The 24,411-nt window shown below is 44.7% G+C and overlaps 1 protein-coding gene across 6 annotated transcripts in view; it reads right to left on the bottom strand.

Moving 5' to 3' along the window:
- KIAA1210 (KIAA1210 ortholog) overlaps positions 1-24,411 on the bottom strand; it is a 129,253-nt gene that overhangs the window by 56,938 nt on the left and 47,904 nt on the right. The gene's annotated exons all lie outside the window — the stretch shown is intronic.

Below are 24,411 nucleotides of genomic sequence, written 5' to 3'. Positions count from 1 at the left end.
CAGAACCAGTGCTGAGAGTAGGGACCCCTGTCCTTTGAGCTCCACCAGAACATGGCAGGGACTAGATCCCAAGGCCTCTTTAAGTGAAAGTCCAAATGGTTATTGCTTTTTTGAAGAGGAACCGCTCATACCCCTGCAGCAAAGGGAAAGAACGAACCACCCTCCATCTGCTAACTGGGAGAAGGCTGGTGTAACCTAGGAAACATATTCCTTAATTGTTTTGCTTTGAAATTGGTACTTGGTACCTGTTGGAAAGGGAAAATGATTGGAAAGCAAGTCTGTCAGTCCTCAGCAAAAACCTAGTTCAAGTACTCTACCTAATTCTCAGGGTAGGTGGGGGGTACATAAAAATGCAGTGGGAATCTGTGTTTTCATTATCATCTTCTTCCACTGATCAATGGCCCAAATCCCCTTCGAGGCACCAAAATTAAATTTGTTTCCTCCCTCAAACTGCATTTCTCCTTTTACACATTCCAGTGTTGTCTCTTGTTCTGCATGATTAATACTCACCAAATTCCCCTGCATTTCTAGTTAATCTGAAAACAGTCCAATTCCTTTCATTTCCTTCTAGCCTGGAAAAGGACTGGGGAATTAGAAAAAAAAAAACACCCAGAAAAAAAAAGTAACTGTTTTTGGCCAAAAGAAAATGGATCTGTTCTCTTGATTTCCAGTTTATAAATAAAACTGGGAAACCTATCATTCTTGAGGGTAGGCTCCTGGAGGGCAAAAATCATGTCTTCTAATTCTATTGTACATTCCTATGCACTCAGAATAACACTCTGCACACTGTAGGCACTGAATGAATAAACACCACTTTACTAATTCATGGACTGAGTGAGGGTGAATTGGAACTAAATGTGTCAGGTCATGCTTTACAGGTCACAGCAAGGTCATCAAAAACCAGGGTAAATTTAGCCGATTCCTGCAGCAGAGATGAGGTTCACCAGGTGGAATCTTGGCAGTCGACCTGCCAGTCTGGGTAAGGCAAGATGCTGTCTTGTCCATTCCAGCAAGAGCTGGTGAGCAGTGATGTCCAACTGTATTCTTCTAGACTGTAAACTTGTTGTGGGTGGGGAATACATCTACTGACTCTGTTATGTTGTCCTCTCTAAAGCACTTAGTATTGTCCTCTCTAAAGCGCTTAGTATAGTGCTCTTTATGCCTTCACGCAATAAGCAAACAAAAAAATAAGATTGATAGATGGATTATTCCAATATCTCCTAAAATAGGTTGAGATATAACAGATTTCATGGGCACAGCTTCCTGAACCTGCGATTTTAGACCAGGGCGGAGGCTGCTCCCATTCGTTCCTTCCCTCCTTTGGAGCTCCGCCTGCGGAACACAATATGCCAATTATACAAAGCGAGGTGTAAATCAGCATTCTGAGCCAAGAAGCCTGAGCATTCTTTAACAGGACTGAAGCAAGGGCTCGATGGTTGTAAACGATCCTTTGAGACAATGACAACACTGCCTCATTCCCTGCAACACTAAGGACAGGACAGGAGTGGAGAAGGACTCTGGTGTCCAAGGGACCTCTCAGCCCTGTGCAGAGCCCTATACTGAATCTGGAGAATGAAGTCTAAAGAAGATGAGTAAAGCCTTCAGTTAGAAAAACACAAGAAGTGTTCCCAAAAACTCCTTCGGTAATGTTTTAATGCCCATCAGGAAGTCTGAACCGCAGAGATATTCAGTTTCGTCAGCAAGTAGCCATTCGAATGCTCTCTCTCTCTGGGGAATCCAGCCCCCTCAGTTCCTGGTGCCTGTTGCTTCTCCTACAGCACAGGCCTCAAGAACTGTATGAGCCAGAGCTCCGGAAAAAGGAGCTTCCTGGAGAGTGAGGCTGTTGGAATGCTTTCCTGATGAGCTGCGCTGAGGTTCAAGGACTCGGACAACTTTTCCTGACAGCTCTGCAGCCTTCCCAGCATAGGCATAAGGGAGTCTAATAGAAAGCAGCTGGACCACTGGTTTTTTCTCCTCCCCCCCAGCCCCCATTCAAAGAAAGGCGGAAATGCCTTTCATAGATTCAAACAGACTCGGGCTCTAATTGGGGCAGAAGCCAAAGCTGGGGCAAACTGAGATGTGCTTTGGCTGCCGCGTAACTCCATGTGGAAACACACGTTGGTATTATTCGAACTCCCCCAACAAATGCCTCTTTATGTGGAACGGGGTTGCCGTTCTCTGGAGCTAATCATCGGCTTCAGGCATTCTACCGTTGAAAATGTCTCCCTGAGCCACCCCAGTACAAAAGGTCCTTTGCTCAGCTGCTGAGGTGTTTTTCCCTCAGGAGAAAGACCAGTATGTACACTCCTCCAACCTTCCCTACATGCCGTCCTGGGGAATGACACAGCACTGACATTGCACTTGGTTGATATCAAAGAATTCAATAATCACATTGTTTGAGGCAATAACCACGTGCAGAAGGTTAATAAAGAGTTGCTGACCATGTTGAAGTCCAAGAGTTATACATGATTAGCCCAAGGTCCGTGACTACCCCAGAGGCAGGGCCAGATTTGACCAGGGGCTTCTAAATTAATCAATCAATCATATTTATTAAGTGCCTACTGCGTGTAGAGCACTGTACTAAGTGCTTGGGGAGTACAATATAACTGAGTTGGTAGACTTGGGCTACAATGTATTTATGCGTGTATTTACTTACATTAATGTCTCTCTCCCCCTCTAGACTGTAAGCTCATTTTGGGCAGGGAATGTGTCTGCTTATTGTTATACTGTAATAATAATAATAATGTTGGTATTTGTTAAGCGCTTACTATGTGCAGAGCACTGTTCTAAGCGCTGGGGTAGATACAGGGTAATCAGGTTGTCCCACCTGAGGCCCACAATTAATCCCCATTTTACAGATGAGGGAACTGAGGCACAGAGAAGTTAAGTGACTTGCCCACAGTCACACAGCTGATAAGTGGCAGAGCTGGGATTCGAACTCATGACCCCTGACTCCAAAGCCCGTGCTCTTACCACTGAGCCACGCTGCTTCTCTGTACACTCTCAAGCCTTAGTACAGCGCTTTGCACACAACAAGCGCTCAATAAATATGATTCAATGAATGAAAGAAGGGCTTGGGCTCTAATCCCAGATCCACTGCTTGTCTGCTTTGTGACCTTGGGCATGTCACTTCATTTCCCTGGGCCTCAGTTACCTAATCTGTAGAATGGCGATTAAGACGTGCTCAATAAATACGATTGAATGAATGAATGATCGTGAGCCCCATGTGGGATAAGGACTGCATCCAATCTGATTATCTTGTATCTACCCTAGCATTTAGTTCAATTCCTGGAACATAGTAAGAGCTTAACAAATATCATTAAAAAAAAAGGCCCATTCTCTTCCCACCACAGTTTAAGTCCTCTCAGACTATTGGTCTCCCTATCCCAGCCAAAGGAAGCCCCAAATAGAATAAAATATGCATTGTGGTGGCTGGATCCACCCTGCTGTTGCATTTTCCTGCACAAGACCATCCCGAAAAGGGCAATGGGAACAAGGAGACAGACTCAATTGGCTTTCAAGTCAAATTGGGGGAAAACAAAAGGTTGGGGGACTGGGTAGGGCAGTGTGAAATACTCTTATTAGCAGCCACCCATGTAGGTCCCACCACTTGGGCCTGCTCTGGCCCATTTCCCAGTCATCTTGTAGTTCAGGTCACCTAACTGGCTGGCAGCACCATGCCTTGATGAAGTGAGCTGGCCGCTGACTCTGTCTTCCCCCACACCAACTGCTGCTGGGGCTGAGGCTATCAAGCGTCCCCAACAGGGCAAGTCTCCCAGTCCCAGAGGGGAGTGGGAGAAGAGGGATATGATAATAATAATTATGGTACTTGTTAAGTGCTTACTATATTCCAGGCACTGTTCTAAGTGCTGGGGTAGATACAAGTTAAGAAGGTTGGATACAGTCCCTTCCCCACATGGGCCTCACTCTTAATCCCCATTTTACAGATGAGATAACTGCGGCCCAGAGAAGTTAAGTGACTTGCCCAAGGTCACACAGCAGGCATTTGGCAGAACCAGGATTAGAACCCATGCCCTTCTGACTCCCAGGCCCATGCTCTGTCCACCAAGCCACAGTGCTTCTTTGATCAACTTCTGACATCATACTTGGCAGAGACACGGTGAAGGGGTTGCTTCCTTTTGCTAGTCCTCCAAGTTCTGTACACGTCCAGCTGACCAAAGCTGAAGGTATCTCATTGGTACTAACAGCCATCCTACACACTTACATATCCCCCAGGTTCTTCTACAATGGAGGTTTCCATTACACTTTTGGGTTAAGTTTTTCTTAATGCATGACAAGAGCGCCACCCCATGTTATAGGACCAATCAATCAAATGGAGAAGCAGTGTGGCCAAGTGGGTAGAGCATGGGCCTAGGAGTCATAAGGACCTGGATTCTAAGCCCAGCTCTGACACTTGTCTCCTGTGTGACCTTGGGCAAGTTATTTAACTTCTCTCTGCCTGTGTTACCTCATATGTAAAATTGGGATTAAGACTGTGAACCCCATGTGGGACATGGATTGTATACAACCTGATTAGCTTGAATCTCCATCAACATGCAGTACAGTGCCTGGTACATAGTAAGTGCATAACATATGCCATAAAAAACCATAAAAACTTCAATCAAGTGGTATTTATTGAGCTCTTACTGTGTGCAGAACACTGTACTAAATGCTTGGGAGAGTTCAATATAATAATGAGATTACAGTCTAGAGGGGGAAACAGACATTAACGTAAATAAATAAATTTCATATATGTATATAAGTGCTGTGGGGCTGAGGGTGTTGGTAAATAAAGGGTGAAAATCCAACTGCAAAGGTGACACACAAGGGAGTGGGAGAAGAGGAAATGAAAGCTGAGTCGGGGAAGGCCTTTGTAGGATATGTGCTTTTAATAAGGCTTTGAAGGAGGAAAGATAAGAAGAGAAAGGGCATTCCAGGCCAGTGGCGGGTTGTGAGCGAGGGGTTGGTGGCAAGATGGAAGATATCAAGGTACAGTGAGGTAGGTGAGTGAGGTGAGATAGGAAAAGGCAAGGTGAGTGAGTTCTGTAAAACTGATGGTAAGAAATTTCTGTTTAATGCAGAGGCAAATGGACAACCACAGTAAATTCTTGAGGAGTGGGAAAACATGGACTGAATGATTTTGTAGAAAAATGATCTGGGCAGCAGAGTGAAATACAGAGAGGAGAGATGGGGGTGTGGAGCTCAGGAAGGAGAATGATGCAGGAATCAAGGCGGGATAGGATAAGTGGATTAAAATGGTAGTAGTTTAGACACAGAGGAAAGGACGGATTTTAGCAATGTTGCGGATGTTGAACCAACCGGGTTTGGTGACCAATAGAATATGTGGGTTGAATGAGAGAGTTGAGTCGATGCCTGCCCTTGGGGAAATTACAGACTAGAGGATGAGACAGAGTTAAACTAAATTACCAATGGATATGTAGGTAAATGCTGAGGGAGTAGTGACTATCAAGTGCTTAAGGGGTACAGACCCAAGTGAACAGGTGACTGCAGAAGGAAGGGCTAATAGGGGAAATGAGGATTTATCCAGGAAGGCCTCTTGGAGGAGAGAGGACTGGGTGTATATCAGTCTACTTACTCATCTTATTTATTAACTCATCCATCATTCCTTACTCATATTACCACATGTATCATTGTTTTTCCTCCTGCTCTTACTAATTGTAAATAATGTGGGCCTGCCTGTCTTCTCCATTAGGAGGAAAGTTCCTTAAGCATGAGGAACCTGTCTTTTACCTCAACTGTACTCTCCCAAATACCTAGTCTGGTACTCTGCGCATTAAGTACTCAATAAATACCACTAATTGGTTGTTTCATTCCACATTATCTGAATCACTCAATCACATATTGAACACTTACTCTGTGCCAAGCTCTGTACAGAGCACTTGGGAGAGTACAATACAGTTGGTAGACATGATCCCTGACCTCTAGGAGCTTACAGTGTAGTTGGGGAGACAGACATTAAAATAAATTATAGGCAGGGAGAAGCAAAAGAGTTGAGAGATGTGTACATCAGTATTTTGGGGTTTGGGTGTGAACCCAAGTGCTTAGGTCACATAGAAGTGCTGGAGTAAGACACCTGAAATGTCTAATCTCAACACACCTGTAGAAGGGCACTGAAGAACAGTCAATTTACATCATTTACCAAGCACACATTTTTATGCCCAAGCCTGGGCCTAAGGGGAGTTTTCGAAAGCACAAAGCCTGGTCGAGAAGCTGACAATCTAATGGGGAAGTCAGGGCAAGCACAAGTCCTGCCAATGAAGAAGCATAAAAGACAAATGGGAGAAATACACCGAGAAACAGCAGAGCCACAAATGCAAAAGCCCATTTAGCTACCATGCCCAGGGTACTGCCCAAGGGCTAGGGGTTATTGCTGTAATTGGCCGGTGGGTGGTAAAGAAGGCTTAATTTGGCCGGTCAGTGCAGCAATTCTAGCAATCCGGATCTGCCACTGCAGGTCAGGTCATCAGAAAACAAGCGCAAACTTCACTAGCCAGGAACATTCCTCTGCTCCCCTTTCTGTAATGGTGACCTAGGGTAATCTTGAGGTTGTTTGCACTTGCCCTGTAAACAGAACCTGCCAAACTGGCAGGGATATTCCCTAATGCAGGCCTCCCCCACTGCACCACTGACGCACCCTCAGCAAGTTCAACTGCTGTCAGAGACACTGCTGTCAGAGGCAAACAGGAAATGGCAAATTACTATCTTTGAGCAGCAGACGGTCCTCGTCCTCGAGGAGAAATGCCAGAAATGTTATGCAGGCAAAACTCAAGCTGGCCCTGGATTCTCCATGTGAGCTTTGTAAAACTGGAATAACTATGTCCAACCAGTCCCCAGTCTTCTGTCACGTCAGTGGATCTCCTAGCCTTTCATAGTGGACGTTAGCATTTCGCTCGTGGCTAAAAAATCCCCAACAAAACGGAAATCCATGAAAAGAGGTTCTGTGAGAAACAGCATGGTGTAGTGGATAATAATTATAATTCTGGTATTTGTAAGCACTTAATATGTGTCAGGCACTGTACTAAGTGCTGGGGTGGATACAAGTAAATCAGGTTGGATACAGTCCCTATCCCATGTGGGGCTCAAGTGGCAGAGCTGGGATTAGAACCCATGACCTTCTGACTCCCAGGCCCATGCTCTATCCACTACACCATGCTGCTTCTTATAGATATAGCACAGATAGAGCACAGGCCTTGGAGTCAGAAGGTCATGGGTTCTAATCCTAGTTCCACCACTTGTCTGCTCTATGACCTTGGGCAAGTCACTTCACTTCTCTGGGTCTCAGTTTCCTCATCTATAAAATGGGGCTTGAGACTGTGAGCTCCATGTGGGACAGACACTGTGTCCAACCTGATTTGCTTGTATCCACCCTAGCGCTTAGAACAGTGCCTGGAACACGGTCCGCACATAACAAATATCATTATTGTTATTATTATCCTAAAAAAACAGAGTGCAATGAAATTTCAGTCCAATCAGAGAAGGGGGTTGGGGGTTGGGGGGGTGTGTGTGTGTGTGTGTGTGTGTGTGTGTGTGTGTGTGTGTGTGTGTGCGCGCGCACACACAAGATTCCACTGGAACAAAAGTTCTGAAGCACACTGCACGCAGGGTGTGACTGAGGCTTTTTTATAACCTCTCCAACCAGGCCATTATCCCTCAATTGATGGGTTGAATAATAGCTGGGTAAAAGAAAAAGAGAGAAAAAGAAAACAAGATTGAATTTCGCTTGGCTGGCTGGATTCCTCTGACTCTCAAAGATATTTCTTGGGCCTAGACTCTGACGGGCACCAAGGAAAGGAAAGATGTTGCCTGAATCTTCAGTGTTCTGCAAAGTGGGAGCTGTTGGGGCATAACCAATGCAGGTTTTCCTGTTTTGGTGGCTGCAAGGTGGCAACACGGAGCAGTGCAGCCCTTGGAACAGAAAAGGGTCCCATTTCCTCTTGAACTCAAGAGGTCCTGGCCCTCGCTGGCATATGAGGTTCAAGCCCCAATCCACAAAAGTCACAGAAGAGGCGTTCCTAAGCTCCAAGCATCTCTTTGAAGGAGTGAGGAGGATCGGACAAGGCAGACACCAAAATAACTTCAGAATTTATCCAGAGGGGAACCCTCAAGTTCTACTTGGGCATAATAAAGGCCGCATCTGAGAGCATTTATAATCTCGGGTTTTCTGGACTTGATCAAGACCCTCCAGGCTAAGAAGCAGCATCGCCTAGTGGATAAAGCACTGGCCTGGGAGTCAGAAGGACCTGAGTTCTAATCCTGCCTCCACCACTTGTCTGCTGTGTGACCTTGGGCAAGTCACTTCACTTCTTGGTGCCTTGGTTCCCTCTGCTATAAAATGGGGATAAAACTGTGAGCCCCATGTGAGACAGGACTGTAGTATCCAACCCAATTTGCTTGTATCCACCCCAGCACTTAGTACAGTGCCTGGCACATAGGAAGTGCTTAACAAATAGCGCATTTACTATTTATTGTTAAGAAGCACCATCTGCCTTAGTTAAGTAAATGGAGCAGGCAATCAGGAGTAGAGAGCAAGTGGAAAAGCGGGAAGCAGATTCCCGTGGAGTTAACGAGTGTCTGAGACATCCCTAACAGTAACGTGGCCTAGTGGATAGAGCACGGGCTTGGGAGTCAGAAGGGCCTGGATTCTAATTCCGACTCTGCCTCTTGTCTGCTTTGCAACTCACCTTCTCTATATCTCAGTGACTGTGAGCCTCATGTGGGATAGGGACTGTGTCCAACCTAATTAGCCTGTATCTACCCCAGGGCTTAGAACAGTGCCTGGAACATAGTAAGTGCATAATACATACCATAAAAAAAAATTGTGGCATTTGTTAAGGCCTTACTATGTGCCAAGCACTGTACTAAGTCCTGGGATAGATAGAAGATCATCAGGTTGGACATGGTCCCTATGTCACATGGGGCTTCTAGTCTAAGTAGGAGGGAGAACAGGTGTCGAATCTCCATTTTACAGATGATGAAACTGAGGAACCGAGAAGTTAGGTGACTTGCCCAAAGTCACACAGCAGGTTCTCTGACTCCTGGGCCCATGCTCTTTCTACTAGGCCATGTTGCTTCCCAGCTAAAGGATGTTCCCATGAACGTGGGTGAGTGAGGAAGGAAGGGCACTCAAGAGGCAATCTGGCCCTCTGAACCCTCCACCTTCAGAACACCGCTGCTGCAAGAAATACCACCGACTCGCAGAGTTCCGTTTCTTGCCCTTCCCTTGTTGATGCAGGAAATAAATTGCTTTATCAATGGTTTCACCGGTCCAGGCCAGTGAGTCAGCCACAACTGCTAATCTCCGGGCTGACGGGTATAATTAGCCACTTAGGGCTCAGGGGACCTTGGGGCTCAGACTTCCCGGCCCTGCAATGTATTCTTTTCATCCTTGTTATTTTGAATCAACCAACACCTAAATCTGACCTCTGCCAAGTGAGAGCAGCTTAGTTTGAGCAGCGTCTGAAGTAAACCGGCACGTCAGCTAGCTGGTAGACACAGATGAACCTTTGTAATGACGAGGAAGAGATTTGATCTGTTAAGTCCCAGATACTTGTCAACAAAAGAGAAGATTTTTTTAAGAGCAAGAAGAAAGTGTGTGTGGTTGTGGGGAGGGGGTGTCCGTGTGAGTGGAAGGAAGGGAGGGGGAGAGGAGTGAAGAAAAAGGAAGGACAAGAAACAGAGTGGCTGTTCCTGGGCTGGGCTGTTAATCTTTGTGGTAAATACATTCAGGAATGTTAAATTTATAAGCTTAATAGCCCTTTATCGGTATTTTACAGTCAGCCTCAACCAGACAAAATAGGTTTGCACCAGAGGAGGTGAAAGTCGAAGCGGAGTGTGGAGCTTTCTGGGGTTCAGTGCTAATCAATGCCAACAGAAGATTAGACTGTGGAGTCTGGGGATCAACCCATCAGCAGATGGGCTTTCAATGAGGGGGCTTCAAAATGAAGATGCTTGGAAGCTGATATACCCTCACCTTAGGTGCTGTCTTGGCTTTATAGAAAAGACTTGGAAAAGCCCTTTTGGGCTCACCTTGCCGGGTACAATGCTGGGTGAATACTCCGCCTGTGGTTAGAAGGGTTTTATACTCCATAGTGCAGCTCACTTCCTTCCTTCCTCTCCCACTCCAGAATGTGAGGGAGGCAAGATGAGAGTGGCTTACATGAAAGCTAAACACCAGGCCTGGATTAAGGTGAGGAGTCCCTCAGGGAACAAGTGTCCTTGATGTCCTTGATAGGTAATCAGGTTGTCCCTCATGGGTTTCACAGTCTTAATCTCCATTTTACAGATGAGGTAACTCAGGCACAGAGAAGTGAAGTGGCTTGCCCAAGGTCACACAGCAGACAAGGGGCGGAGCTGGGATTAGAACCCACGTCCTCTGACTCTCAAGCCCGTGCTCTTGCCACTAAAACATGCTGCTTCTCATACAAAGATATGGTATGTATGTGCTGTGGGGCTGGGGGTGGGATGAGTATCATTCAGTCTTATTTATTGAGTACCTACTGTGTGCACAGCACAGTACTAAGCACTTGGGAGAGTACAATACAACAATAAACAGACATATTCTCTGCCCACAACTACCTTACAGTGTAGAGGAGCTTATACCGTGCTTCCTGTCCCTTCTAGCCAGATGAGGGGCAGAAGGGGTAGGTCATTATGGTGGACACATTTTTGCCTCCTGATTGAAGGTAAGCTCACTTCTCCCTGGTTCATCCAGCTAGCCTGGTTGGCTGCTCCTTCATTAAGGCAGGGCTCTAGGCCCAGAAGCCATTCCAGAAACTCTATTATCCCCCTCAGGGCTGGTGCACCAAGTCTTTGTGCTGCTCTGAAAGCTGAGGCTGCTGTCCTCTGCCTCTGCCAGTCAGTCAGTCAGTCAGGCCGTCAAAGGAATTTATCGAGTGCTTATTGGGTGCAGAGCACTGAACTAAATGCTTGGGAGAGTACAACATAACAATAAATAGATACTTTCCCTGCCAGTTAGCGCTCAGCTGGCCTACCCTGGACTGGATACATGCCATAGCTGCTGCTCTTGGTTGGCCTTGAGACCAACTGTCTTCCTTTCCTCTGCCTTTTCCCTTTCTTTCCTTCTTTCCCTATGTCCCTCTCCTTTTCTACTCCTCTCCTCTCTCCTTTTACTCTCTACTCCTCAAGAGTGTCCCCCACCACCCCCCAACCAAGTCTCAGTCAGACCCTACTGTTCACATCCATTTCAAGACAGTTCAAAATAACACGATTTCTGGCCTTTCCTTCTAAAATTGTTCAGGTTCAGCAGCCTGTACTTCAGTTTGATATTTGCTGATACACACCTTAAACTGGCAGTATAAACAAATGAAGCCAGGATGCCACTTTTGCCACAAAAGACATCATGGACTGCCTGCCAGAAAGTGAAGGAAGACTAACAGAATGTCATCTGCAGAATGACCCCAGGGAAGCGGGGGTGGGTGTGTTTTTGAAATATATTTTTCAGCCATGGGCCTCTTGCAGCATTCCTGCAGAGGCCAGGGGGCCTGGAGTAACTTGTCACACTTTATGTAGGAGAAATTGAAACTATACTTGTTCCTGTTGGGGAAAACGGCCAATTTTGAAAGTCCTGTTCAAGCTCCATGCCTGAAAGTCTGCCCAAGGAAAGCCCTTCGAAACCTCTATAAGCCACTGTTTTTCCTGTGTTTCTGAAATGTGCCAACCTTTTACAAATTGCCTACCTATTTACAAATAGTTTTAAATTCAAAAATGATGTTCCCCCTGGACCTATGGAGTGAAATTCTGAATATCTGGTTTATAACCTACAAACTATCTTTGAAAACGTAATCTATTTTGATTAATTTGCAAAGCATGGGGTTTCTTTCCCCCTCCCCCTATCTCTAAGTAGTGCCTACATGCAAGGCTTTGCTGGCTGGCTTCCTCTTAGTGAGAATAAAGTACACATACACCAGAGCTCCATGAAAGGGGGTCCCAGCCTGCTCTGGCCTATTAATACTAGACTTCTGGAGCTGCAGGAACAAAAGAAACAAACATCCCATAAAGCAATGAGGAAAATCCACAGTATCACAATCATGCCCTTCAGGTGCAGAACAAAGAGGTCTATTTTTCTCTTTTCTCCTCAGGATGGAATCAGATCTGCCCTACAAGAAGCTTTTCCTCTTTGGGTTCAAGACTTCTCTCTGCTCAAATGGCATATGACTTGTGATTTACCCTCATCACACATTTCTAAGTTTTAATATTTAACAACATGTTGGCTTGAGATTCAGCAGCTCCTAAGATGAGTTTTCAATCTACAGAACCTGAATGAACTACAATTTTTCCTTTGTGGAGTTTAGTCCTATGTGATGGCACATTACTTTTGTGGTTTGCTTTATTATCATCATTATTATTATCAACATTGTATTTGTAAAACGTTTACTATGTGTCAAGCCTGATCTAAGCGCAGGGGTAAATACCAGTTGATCAGGTCAGAATACAGTCCCTGTCCCACATGGGGCTCAGAGACTAGGAGGGAGAACAGTTGTTTAATTCCCATTTTACAGGTAAGGAAACTGAGGCATGGGGAAATGAAGTGACTTGCCCAAGGTCAAGCAAGCAAGTGATAAAGCCAGAATTAGAACCTAAGCCCTTTGACTTTTAGGCCCATGATCTTTCGACTAGGCCATGCTGCTTCTCTTCTTTACTGTCTCCCTTCCTTCTTTCTCCCTTAATCATTCTGGTCATAAGCAATGAAAAAAACAGTCATTCTACAATTTATACACAGCATTGGCCCTATTTTGTAACTACCTCAATCCATCAGTCAATCAACTGTACCTAAATGCTGTTGGAGTGAGGGTGAAATTAACGGCCAAATGCTTGAGGGTTCCAGTCTCAAGAGCATAGATGATACTGTACAGAGGGAAAATGGAGAGGCAGTTCATTCATTCAATAATATTTATTGAGCGCTTACTATGTGCAGAGCACTGTACTAAGTGCTAGGAATGTACAATTTGGCAACAGAGACAATCCCTGCCCAGTGACAGGCTCACAGTTTAATCGGGGGAGACAGACAGCAGAGCAAAACAGAAGGAAACAAAAACAAGACAACATTATCACGACAAATAGAATTAAGGGGATGTATCCCTCATTAACAAAATGAATAGAGTAATAAATAATACATACAAATGAGCACAGTGCTGAGGGGAGGGGAAGCGGTGGAGGAGCAGAGGGAAAGGGGGCTCAGCTGAGGGGAGTGAAGGGGGAAGGGGGAGGAGCAGAGGATGGAGGGGGAGCAGAGGGAAAAGGCAGTGTGGCCTAGTAGACAGAGCATGGGTCTGGGAGTCAGAAGGACCTGGGTTCTCATCCCAGCTCTGCCATGTGTCTGCTATATGACCTTGGGCAAGTCACTTTCCCCCAAGACTGTAAACCCGTTGTGGGCAGGAACTGTCTCTATTTCTATATTGATTTTCCAAGCACTTAGTACAGTGCTCTGCACACAGTAAGCACTCAATAAATACGATTGATTAAATGAATGAATGAATCAGTGTGCCTCTACGCCTGTTATCTCATCTGTAAAATGGGGATTAAGATTTTGAGCCCCATGGAGGACATGGATTGTGTCCAAACTGATAACCTCAGCACTTAGGACAGTGTCTGACACATAGTAAACACTTAAAAAAATACCCTTTTTTCCAAAGAAAAGGTGGGGAAATAGATTAATCAGGGTAGGTTTTGATGGTGAGAAGAATGACCTGTAGGATATGATGTTCAGGACGGAGTTCCAGGCAGAAAGGAGGGATGAGCAAAGGGTCTATGGTGTACGAGATAAGAGCAAGGCATGGTGAGTACGCTGGTATCTGAGGAATTAAGCATGACTTCCTCTCTGAATGCTAGATGATTTTCTTCTCCTTCTCATGACTAGGACCCCTGTTCTTTACCAGTATCCCCCACGCCTGTCATAATGACCACTGATGACCCCTGATGACCTGCTCAAGCAAATAATCTGGGGAAGAAAATACCAGTTTTGCCTTCTACTGTATGCCAATAGCTTTCCTTCTCTGCTCAAAATTTATAAGCCTACTCATTTGTGCTGGGCTCATGCTGATTTGTTAGGTACATTGAAATTTTTAAGACCAAACTCATTTTGAGCTCAACTACTGCTCTTCTGCAGCCAGACCTTAAATAGGTAGATTATTGTTATTGCTAATATTAAGTGACTGCAATGTGAAAAACATTTCACTAGCACTGGTGAAATTACCCCTAGATCATAAAGACACAGATAGTCTTTAGGGTATGGGTTCCAGGAACTTTGAAATTAAAGGGATAAAGGAAACGGAACCATGAAATACATCCTTGGTCAGTGCAGGTTCAGTGCAACTGGCTTTATTTTTCAACCTAAAGATCATGCCGTAATCCATTCTATTCTACACTATGGCCTTCACTTTGAATTCCTGCCAACTTTTCTTTAGACTCTTCCTACTGCTGCCCCTTTTTAAAGAATCATTCCTCCACTGAGCACCTGAAATTTATTTTACTAATAATAATAATTGTGGTATGTGCTAAGCACTGTACTAAGTGCTGAGGTAGGTACAAGAAAATCAGATCAGACACAATCCCTGTCCCCTAGTCTAAGTGGGAGGGAGACCTGATATTTAATCCCCCCTTTACAGATGAGGAAACTGAGGCACAGAGAAGGGAAGTGACTTGCCCAAGATTTCACAGCAGACAAGTGTCAGAGCCAGGATTAAAGGCCAGGTCTTCTGACTCCCAGGCTCCTGCTTTTTCCACCAGACCATGCTGCTTCTCCTATTTTAGAGTATGTTGAGAAGCAGCATGGCTCAGTGGAAAGAGCACGGACTTGGGAGTCAGAGGTCATGGGTTCGAATTCAAGCTCTGCCACTTGGCAGCTGTGTGACTGTGGGCAAGTCACTTAACTTCTCTGAGCCTCAGTTACCTCATCTGTAAAATGGGGATTAAGACTGTGAGCCTCACATGGGACAACCTGTTTACCCTGTATCTACCCCAGCACTTAGAACAGTCCTCTGCACATAGTAAGCGCTTAATAAATACCAACATTATTACTATTATATTATTTTATCAGATGCTATCTTTTTCCCAGTCCAACTCAGGACTGAGCAATGAAGAGACTCACTATTTCCTCTCGATATAGGAGTTCTTCCCAGAGTCAGGAGTGCTTTCTACCTGCTGGACTCCAGCTATATGGGGGCCAAGCAATGTGGCCTAGTGGTAAGAGCATGGGCCTGGGAGCCAGGAGACCTGGGGTTCTAATCCTGGCTCCACCAATTATCTGTTGTGTCACCTTGGGCAAGTCACTTCATTTCTTTGTACTTCCATTTCCTCAACTGTCAAATGGGATTAAACACCTGCTCTCTGTCTCTCTTTGACTAGAAGCCTTATTATTATCATTGTACTGTGAGGAACAGGGATAGTGTCCAGTCTGATTATCCTGTGTCTTCCCTAGAGTTTAATACAGTGCTGGCCCACAGTAAGCACTTAATAAATGTCACAATCATTACTGTTATTACTATTAGTTTAGCTTCCTCAGCCTCCACTTATAGCAGTCTTTTCTTTCTCTTTGAAAATAAAGAGAAGCAGTAGCCTAGTGGATAGAGCACGGGCCTGGGAGTCAGAAAGTCTTGGAATCTCATCCAAGCTCTGCCATATGTCTATTGTGTGACCATGGGCAAGTCATTTCACTTCTCTGAGCCTCAGTAACCTCACCTGTAAAATGGAGATTAAGATTATGAACCCCATATAGGACATGGAATGTGTCCAACCTGATTAGCTTGTACCTAATCCAGAGTTTAGTACAGTGGGGGAAATAGTAAGCAGTTAAATACCATTAAACAGCCAAATAATCATCATAACTGTGGTACAGGTTAAGTGCTTACCCAGGACCACAGACTGTGTAAGTGCTGGGGTAGATTCAGTGCAATCAGATCGGCAGTCTCTGTCCCAACCTAGACTCAGCACAAATAAGGTCTTCGGTTGAAGCAATAAAGGCTTTCCAAAATCTGCATTTGATGCCAAAGTGAGGCTCATTTCAAAATTGGAGAATCAGCCAAATTACTACTTTCCGGCTGTCCACCTGGAGCCTGTTGCTTGGGACAACAGTACTTAGCAGAATCAAAGAAAGGCTCTCCTGGAGGAAGCTTATCTCCTGTCTCTAAAGAGCTAGGGTTGGACAGGAAAAGGCTACAGTTGACAGTACCCTAAATCCTGTTGTCATTTACCAACGTTTAATCCAATGCCAAGCTATTCTGTCCTGAGCTGAGTGTATCTCATATCATAGGACAAGATAACTGGGATGTTTTATCTTTACTGTGCACCTATCCCTCTATCGATCATGTAATTCTCCTCGTACTAATATGATAGTTACCTAAGTGGAAAAGGACATTGAACAGAAGGCCCAGGGAGAAGGTAGATTAAAAGAATGCAGCATCCTAACTAGGATATAGCCAAGGCACTGGGTTTGCCATCTTTCCTTCAGGAAAAAAGAAAGAAACAACACAGAAAAAAGAAGGGGGAAAAGTGCCTATGGACTGTTTAATGAGCGCATTAAACCCACCTAATTACAATGTGTTGACGAGGTTATGTCTGAGCTAGCAGGAAGAAAAAACTGCAGCCAAAAATTTTCTGGGGTAACTTCTGACATGCTATATTTGTCTTCAGAAATTGGCAGTTTGCATGGAGCATGAGATATCCAATCTTCCTCTTCCAGTTCACTTAAATCGCTCCCTATCTCCCTTCATGCAGAATGGCCTCTTTTCAGTGTGTTCTGGGAGTTCCAGAGGGAGAGATGAGCCAGCGGGGATCACCACCAGGTTTGGGCCTGCAGCCGGATTTCACCTGGCATTCCTATCCTGAAACGAGGAGAGCTCTGTGGGATGTGACCGGGCCCTCTCAGAAGCCAGGTGGCCTCTAAACAGCTCAGGCGGCAGAAACTCAGCCCAGTAAGAATAAATAAGGAGGTGAATGATTACTACTGTTTCTAGAGAGGTAATTGGTGGGTAGAGAACAGTGGTGGCACTGAGTGTCCAGGCAGGTTCCCTGGCTCCAAATCCCCTAGGGGAAATGCGCCAAACTCCGTAGTGGGGCCGAACAGACTGCCAGCTGCCAGCCAGGCAGCCTTAGCACCTCTCTTGGGTCGGGGCTGCAGGAAGAAGACCACCCATCTCACCCCGGGCATCAAGTAGGTCTGTGATGTCCCACAGTTAATGGGTTCGCTCCTGGGCTACTACAGTTACCCTCTAGACTGTAACCTCATTGTGGGTAGGGAATGTATCTGTTATATTGTTATACTATATTCTCTCAAGCACTTAGTACAATGCTCTGCACACAGAGAGCACTCAATAAATATAACTGCCTGAGTGACTGACTGACTTCAGTCCAACCATTCCCCAGGCCACATGATTCCAGGCCAGGAGGTGGGAGGCCTCTGCCCATCTCCCAGCGCTATTACTGATCTCCCAAACAAAATGAAGTGGCAAACTGAGGCAATTTTTTGGGTAGAGCAGGGCAAAAACCCACTACAGTTTGTTTATTTTCAAGTTTGGGAAGGGTTGTGTCCTGAATTACACACATAATTGCCTTCATTTTTCATATTAATTTGCTGAAGGAGATTTGACCTCAAAGGGTCCCTGAAAAATCATCAAAACTCTAGAAGCTTCAGTTTTCCCATCTGTAACATGGAGATAAAACCTGCCTTCTGATTTTAAAACCAGGATGTTGTGAGGAAATGAGTTCAGATATGGAAGGTCTCTTAGCTCTCTAAAAGAAAGGTACTTCATAAATTTGAGTCATCCTAATTATTTCCCGTCCAGAAATCCAACACATTAAGCATGTCCAACCATTCCTCCTGAGGGTCTCATCTTCCATCTGCCATTGTTCTCCAACAGCAAATCCAACACCAGTACATGTGGCGCTTAAGCACAAAAATGTAAAATATTATCTTAAAAAGGTTGCTCTCGGGGATAGGAAATTTGGCAGAAAAATATAGATCTGTTGCATACAATAGATCTCCCTACCAAATGAGGCTCCTTAATAGTAACTGTATTTATTAAGTGCTTACAGTATGCAGAGCAATGTACTATTTGCTGGGAAAGAATTCACTGTTGGGAATTAAACACCATCTCTCTCCCTTGGGGGCGTTAAATTTCCTTCTCCCCAAGTCAGATCATTTCAACATACATCTTAGCACTTCTTTATACACCGATATATGAACTCTAGCAATCAATTATCATTTGTTTCTTTGTTTTTCCTCTTGCCCATGAAGTATTTGTGTGTACTGATTCCTTACTTTACACTGTAAGTAACCTGAGGGCAATAGCATTAGTAGTAGCACTTATTAAGCACCTACTTGGTGTGATGCACTGTACTAGAAGCCCAGGAAGTACAAAATCAAGAAGTGGTGCATTCCCTGTCCACAAGGAATTTACACTGCTTACAGGGAAGATAAACATAAACAACTGTGTGACCTGAGGAATGTCACTTAGCTTATCTGTGCCTCAGTTACTTCCTCTGTAAAATGAGGATTAAAATTATGAGCCCCATGTAGGACACGGACTAAGCCCAACCATATTTTGTATCTATCCAGTGGTTAATACAGTTCCTGCCTGGCACATAGTAAGTACTTAACAAATACCATGAGGAAAAACCCAAAAACTAGAGCGGTCAAAATAAATAACAGGGACAGGGGTTGTGTTGTTTTCTAGTACTCTCCCAGGCACTTAGTCCAATGTACATAATACAATGTTCCGTACAATAGGTCGTCAATTTAAATACCACTGATAGACTGATAAAAGGAAGGGTCTCTCCTGAAGTTGACCTGAGTTTGGGCCATGAAAGGAGCTGTATAATTTAGATCTTTTATGAGACTGTGTCTCTGGAAACTTTTATGAGGCTGAAAAGGAGGCGAGTTGGACAAGCAACTGGGGACTAAAGAGAGGGCAATAAAAGTAGATTAAATTACATGATCTCACAGTTCTCTTCATCAGCTAAACCCCTACCACCAACACTGTCACCTGTTTCACAATGCAATTAACCACAAGGGCGTAATTCAGTAACTCCTGAAGCTTGGAAGCGAAAGTTTTAGTAGGCCAAACCCCTGCTGAAGAGTTTTCATTCTGATCAATTAACTTTCTCCCATATAAGCCACCTCCTCTATCTTAAAGCCAATCCAACCATTATAGGTAACAGCCCAATGGCTGGCAGAGTTGGCAGGAGACTGACTTTTCAAGCTCTATTTCAACTTGTGTTGGTAACACTCCTAGTTCTACTGCTCTCACCAACAATTAAAGACAGGCCCATGGCCTCAAGAAGTTACGTTATCTCTCTGCCCACACCCGCCAACCCCAGGGCCACAGATCATCAAGCACCGGAAGCCCAGTCTTTGAAGGGGTAGAGGGTGGTTGGGGACTCAGATGCATACGACCCAGAGTCCCTTTTAAGGCTGGAAGCTTGAGGGCCTGGCCTGGCACCACACCACATCCGGATCAGCCATCCTTGGTTCTTTTCTCAGCTTCTCATTACTGTTGGAAGTCTTAGAGTGCTGAAGAAGCTGGGAGGCTGGGAAATTGGGGAGGCTGGGAAATTGGGGAGGCTGGGGAAGCAGCTGTAACTAAAGATTTATTGGCCTGGAACAGTGAGAAGTATGAAGACTTCTCCAGCCAACAGCTACTAACTCTTGTTTATTGTTTCTTAGCTCTATCCGTCCCTCCAAGCCTGTTGGTCTTCTCTCACATCAGATGCGGTGTTAGCTCTCTCCCTACGTAGGTGTTCCCCAGGTGATGCGGTGGATGTTTACTGTTATATTATACTCTTCCAAACACTTAGTACAGTGCTCTGCACACAGTAAGCGCTCAATAAATGTGACTGAATGTGATTCGGTTTCTTGGCTTCAGTGAGGGCAGAGATCATGTGGACCAACTCTATTGTATGGTACTCTCCCAGGCATATAATACAGTGTTCCGCACACAGTAAGGGTTCAATCGCTACCACTGATTGATTAGCGGGCTGAAAGCACATCTTCATCTTCTACTGAACCCTCCTAAATGTTTAGTTCAGTTCTCTGCACTCAGTAGACACTCAATAAATACTTACACTCTGAGCCCTAAGGGGGACAGGGACTGTATACAACTTGATTATTGATTTATTTTATGGTATTTGTTAAGTGCTTCTATATACAAGGCGCTGTACTAAGCACTGGGGAAGATACAAGCTAATCAGGTTGGACTTAGTCTAAGTCCTCCATGGGGCTCACAATCTTAATCCCCATTTTACAGGTGAGGAAACTAAAGAAAAGAAGTGAAATGACTTGAATGAGGACACACAGCAGGGAAGTGACAGATCCAGGTTAGAACCCAGTTCCTTCTGACTCTCAGGCCTGTGCTCTATCCACTAGATGTAGCTTTTCATTACCTTGATTAGCTTGTATCTTCGTCAATGCTTAGAACAGTGCTTGACACTTAGTAAACCCTTAAGAATACCATAATAACAGTAACAATAATATTAATAATATTAATTGCTGAATTGGTTTGTTGATTTTGTTAACTTATTGTTGTTTGTAATTCATTTCTATTTTTCTTTGTAGCTACTTACCCTTGCTTAGATGGTGTGCATCAGGGGCCCGGCTGATCTAATTATCCTGTATCTATCCCAGTGCTTGGCACATAGAAGGTTACGTAAACTAACTTTGGAATTTGAGCTTAGAATGGAGGTGGCTCTGAAAGAGAGAACATAGCAACTGGGAGAACGTGGCAGCTATTTTGCTTGCAATCAGAGATCCAGAGTCAAGTTTGCCCTGACTTTCCACATCTGGATTCTTGGCCAGCCATTTCAGAGACATGCACAAACTCCCTTCTGCTAACAAGAGTAGGTGAACAAGGGGAATGACAAGGAAAGTAACACTCTATTTCCAGGGTCCAGGGGGCGGATTCAATTCTAACTGGACTGTGAGCTCATTGTGGGCAGGGAATGTGTCTGTTCATTGTTACAGTGTACTTTCCTAAGCACTTAATATAGGAAATATGAATGAATGAATGCATGCATGAACTGGAGCTAGAATAAGAGCCAGGACTAGAGTGAGTATAGGAAAGTCAGCTCCAGGTCAGAGCTCATTGTGGGCAGGGATCGTGTCTACCAACTTTGTTATACTGTATTCTCCCAAGAGCTTAGTACAGTGTTCTGCACACAGTAAGAGCTCAATAAGTACAATTAACTGACTGATTGCTCTGCACACAATAAGTGCTCAATAAATACCATTGATTGATTGATTATTGTTTGAGTGGTCCTATGAGGTTCATCCAGGTCATCCTTGACCAGGGGCTCTGGGATATGCTAGGAAAAGCTTGGACTCCAGCCTAGTTGACATGGTGACCCATGGCTTTGTGGGATAGATCTTCTTGGACCTATCTGGGCCAGAGGCATCCCAATCTGCTCTGCACCCTCATGGCCAGGCCAGAACCAACCTCAGTGGTGAGAGCTCACCCTAACTGTTGGTGAGGGAGATGGAGGGAAGAGATGCTTCTGGTGCAGGTGGCAACTTCCTTAGAGGGGCCTGGGGAGATGGTGAAAAAACACAAGCTAAGGGAGGTGGGGTGGCTTTACTGCTCTTCTGCTTCTACTCTGTTCCCACCACTTAAATTTCTCTGCAGCATCCTGGAATCTAGTCACTGCTGAAGCCATGCCAGGCCAACCTGTCCCGCTGCCACCCAGGCACAAACTGACTTCCCCCAATCCTGGCTATTAGCTAACTATGCAAAACAGCAAGATAGAGCACAAAGGAATGCAACCTACATTGGCTGCCAGTAGCCCTTCGCTTTGTGGCTAATATCTATTTCTCCCCTCTCACAAAATACCCTGGGGCAACGGTTTCATAAAATGACTTTAGCCTTATTGAAGGGATTTCTTTTTTGACAAGTTCGGGAAGATAATATTATTAAAAACAACAACAGCAGCAACAATAATAACAATATCATTACCATCTCTCCATACTCCACAGCAGCAGACTGTTAATATTATTTCCACTTTACAAATAAGTAAACTGAGACTGGAGTATACATGACCTGGAATACAGAAGCCGAGCTCTATGTAATGGCTACTTTAGCACTGCTATCCAACACCCCCCAAAAATCATAGAAAACTAGAGGAAAGGATGCCCCATATCATACAAATTTGGGAAAGATAAAACTTCTTTTCAGGATGAATCGTAGGGTACTTACAAAACCACCAGAACCTACAATTGTCGAAGCTATAAAATGGTTGTGATAGTTTTATTGACCATGATTCCGATTTGGAAAAGCTGAGTTCACAGTAGAATGGTAACTCAACAAGTGAAGACAGAAAATAATTATGTATGCTCTCCCACCCGTTAATTAACTACATGACTAAACACGGTTTCTGAAATAATCTCTTCCTGGTTGCATTGTTTGTGGGGGGTGCGGGGGAGGGGGAGTGTAGAGTGTGTGTATGTGTCTGTGTGTGTGTTTATAATATGTATTGATTGTTCTGAACCCACTGCACAATACTTAGTTGGAAATACAATTGAGAAATTTACATACGTTAGCAAAACATTACAATGACAGTAATCTGATGATTTTTTGAAATGTGTTTTTCTCTTTACCTTTTTTCTCCCTCCATTTCTCTCTTTTTATCTCCCTTTCTATTCTTATTTCTCTACCTTTTTCTTTTCTCTTTTCCTTTCCCTCTTTCTGTCTTAAGACCTGTTTCTCCTCAATCAGGCTGGTTGATGGAAGAACAAAACATTTCAGTGTGTAATTAAAATAAAATTGTTTGACTGAATTATTGCTGGGAAAGTTATGCTAATAGTAGTACTCGTCAAAGAAATTGTTCTTCTTAAAGCCTGGTTTTATCTGCTGCCTTATTTAAGACAGTGTTGGCTTGGTTGCCTAACTCATGCAAGTTGGAACCTATTTCTTTTTAACTCAGTCTCCTCTGTGCGTTATATAAATACCCTCCTCCTGCGGGGCTCCCTTTTTTTTGGATTTAAAAAAAACTACTTTTTACAAGATTTTGGTAGCTGGGGTCAGTAGCCTTATTAAACCTTCCCAGACTGAGCCCCCCTTTTCCTCAGCTCCTCCTCCTTTCCCCATCGCCCGACTCCTTCCCTCTGCTCTACCCCCCTTCCTGCCCCACAGCACTTGTGTATATTTGTACATATTTATTATTCTATTTATGTACATATTTATTATTCTATTTATTTTAACGATATGTATATAGCTATAACTTTATGTATATTGATGCTATTGATACCTGTCTACTTGGATGCTTGTTTTTTGCTTTGTAGTCTGTCTCCCCCTTCTAGACTGAGAGTCCATTGTTGGGTAGGGATTGTCTCTGTTGTCGAATTGTACTTTCCAAGCGCTTAGTCCAGTGCTCTGCACACAGTTAGTCCTCAATAAATTGAATGAATGAATGACATGCCAGATAAAGTCATAAACCGATGCGAACCAAAGGAAGCAGATTTGCATTTCAAGGTAAGGCACAAGTTGTATCTTGGCGAGGGTCACAAAGCCTCTTTTCCTCATTCTTTTCTACCTCTACTGGGCCATTAGAGCGAGCTCTCTGACCGCCCCCAAAATGCACTTAATATTCCCAACTTTCGCAAGATGCACTAACCCCTTTTTTCTCCTAAGCCTCAGCAACCACGGTAAGAAAGATCAGAAGGAAAGGAGGATCCAAAGCGGGGCCTCCGGGGTTTCCAGCGGGCCACCGCACTGGCACGAACGTGGATGGGGCTAACCCTCGCCCCCCCTGCTCCACGCCGGAGAAGTCCTTGCCATATGGCAGCGATCGAAAAGGGCATTTTTAAAGCCAGGTGCCAAAGCAAATGCCAAGAGCCCGGCTCCACGAGCAAGGGGCAAACTAGCCCCGTTCATTTAAAAATCAACATGAGCCGCCAAACCCGTCTATTTGACGGGAAGGAAGCGTCGGTTTGAACGCTCCCCTCTCCGCCCCCGGCACTGTACAATCATTCGATCGTATGTATTGGACGCGTACTGGGTGCAAAGCACTGCACGAAGCGCTTGGGAGAGTACACTCTAACACCAAAGACATTCCTGCCCACGAGCTGACAGTCTAGAGGGGGAGATGGGATGATGACTGAAAGAAGGAAATTCATTCATTCATTCAATAGTATTTATTGAGCGCTTACTATGTGCAGAGCACTGTACTAAGCGCTTGGAATGAACAAGTCGGCAACAGATAGAGACGGTCCCTGCCGTTTGACGGGCTTACAGTCTAATCGGGGGAGACGGACAGACAAGAACAATGGCAATAGAGTCAAGAAATGCCCCCCGCCCCCCAAATTTTCGACCCCGGCCATAGCACGTTGATCCCGAAGAAAAACCTATGCACTTGGACATTCATTCAATCGTATTTAGTGAGCGCTTACGG

This window comes from Ornithorhynchus anatinus, chromosome 6, assembly GCF_004115215.2.
Source record: "Ornithorhynchus anatinus isolate Pmale09 chromosome 6, mOrnAna1.pri.v4, whole genome shotgun sequence".
NCBI classification, from domain to species: Eukaryota; Metazoa; Chordata; class Mammalia; order Monotremata; family Ornithorhynchidae; genus Ornithorhynchus; species Ornithorhynchus anatinus.
The sequence above is the reverse complement of the archived record's forward strand: the minus strand, read 5'-3'. Positions and strand labels throughout refer to the sequence as shown.